The sequence below is a fragment of the Hirundo rustica genome, chromosome 6, assembly GCF_015227805.2.
Source record: "Hirundo rustica isolate bHirRus1 chromosome 6, bHirRus1.pri.v3, whole genome shotgun sequence".
NCBI lineage: Eukaryota > Metazoa > Chordata > Aves > Passeriformes > Hirundinidae > Hirundo > Hirundo rustica.
The window spans coordinates 16,258,011-16,260,129 of record NC_053455.1 but is presented as its reverse complement, the minus strand read 5'-3'; positions in this window follow the sequence as shown (position 1 = coordinate 16,260,129).

Genomic DNA, 2,119 nt, shown 5'->3' with positions numbered 1-2,119 from the left:
CATTAGATACAAGTGGCTGTACTATAGTGCTGGCTAATAGCTACTATTTCATAAGTGACATGAAATAAATCGTTCCTAGCTGCCTCAAACCTGTAAAACCTCCTTGGTCTGTACTCCCGTATCTGATCATGGTGCAATTCAATCCACCTTGCATGACCATCTGGAAATTCACTGCAGGGAAATGCAGGTAGCATCTGATGTCAAAAATGAAATCTTTGGAGTTAACCACACAGTACTGCCAAGATTCCCTTTACCTTTCCAATACAGGCTGGTAATCAAAACAGTATCCAGGCAGCTCTCTGAAGACTTAGAAGTCCTTTACACTAAGGGAGATAGAATATTCCAGACTCTTGGTACAAGGGTCAGCTCACTCATTTTGTTAACAAACACAAAAAATAGGTATCAGTAATTTGTTTCCCTGATACCACTGGTCTGTAGTCTGTCAGTGCTTGGTACAATGCCACATGTCACAGGGCTTCTAAACTCTCTTCTATCAATAACTGGCAAAACCCTCTAATAATATCTGACTGTAACTCAGATATTATAATATTTTTTCACTTTTCCTACAAACTACGGATTGAAAGAGGATAGAGTTTGATTAGATAGCAAAAAGAAATTCTTGAGTTCGAGGGTGGTGAGACATTGTAACAGGTTGGCCAGAGAAGCTGTGGATGCCCCTGCTGAAGTGTTCAAGGCCAGGTTAGTTGGGGCTTTGAACAACCTTGGTTTGGTGAAAGGTTTCCCTGCCTATGACAGGGGAGTTGGAACTGGATGATCTTGAAAGGCCCTTCCAAACCAGGCCAAAACCCCAACACTATATCAACACAAGCAAAAAGAAGACATGAATTAACTGCAAAGCTTTCATGAGGTATGTGACAATGTGAAATACTTACAAGGCAAGCATCTTCCATTCTGTCTCCTCTGCTTTAGCCATCAGTCACTCCTATACATAGTCCAGATCACCTGCCTTATTGGTAACTACTTATGCAAAATGGTCAATAATGACAAAAATAAACAATAATAAAACGCAGGGGACTGGTACTTGGTAAAAGAACCAAACAGTTATTTCTACACTGGTGACTGTAACATATGAAATCATATTGCTGTGACTAGCTGATGTAATGCAGGAAAGTTTAAAAAAACCAAACCAAACAAAAACCCCCCAACATTCTGCCCCCTAAAACCCCCCATAAATTCCCAAACCCCACACTGTGCATTCTTTTACAGTGGCAATTAGAAAGATCACCCAGTTACTTCCTTCTCTTTGCATGGAATGCAGGATAAACAAAGAACAGCAAAAAAATTAGTCTAAAGAGAAGAATGGAAACCCCTAACCTTCATTTCCCCCCCCTTACATCAAGCTAGTAAAATGAATCTGTTACTAGAATTCTGTTACCTTTCCACTAAAGATAACTGACAGCTTGTTAGACCAAAACTAGGAGAACCAGACACCCTTTTTTCCTTGCAAAAGACACAGAAAACAATTACGTTTTAAGGATGAAAAATTTCAACTGCTCCACCTTGTTCATAAATTCCAGAGATTTTTTTTTCTCACGCTGCTGTGTGAAAAACCCACACAATTAACAAGACAGACTACATGAGTCATGTATGTACATGTGGGAAACTGGTAAGGCAACTATATATGGAACAGTTATCAAGAACAAAGTAAACACAGAAGAAAAATTAGAGGAAAAAATATATCTACTAATCGTTCAATGAAAACAAAGCTTGAATGTTTGTAATGGTCTGTGAAACATTCAAAGAAGGAAGAAAGAAACAAAACAATGAAATTATTCTATACTTTTCTGCACGAAAGTACTGGCTGGAACACAGAGTCCAGCTGACTTCCAACAAAGCGCAAAACCCCACCAATGTACCTTGGAATGAGCCTTAGAACAGAAACCCCTAAGCCATAAGGATTTCCTCCATAGTTCAACAGAGCTCACCTCCTAGGTTTTAAGGACTGAAGCCTTTTGCATCTCTGCTGTAGAAGATTTTCTTCTCCATCAAGGAGCTTAATGAAGAACTCTGAAGTTCTTTAGTACCTCTGCTTGGTTTCCCTCTTCAAACTCATAGCTTAGTGTATAAATGGAACTGATTTATAGGATGCAGAAATAAA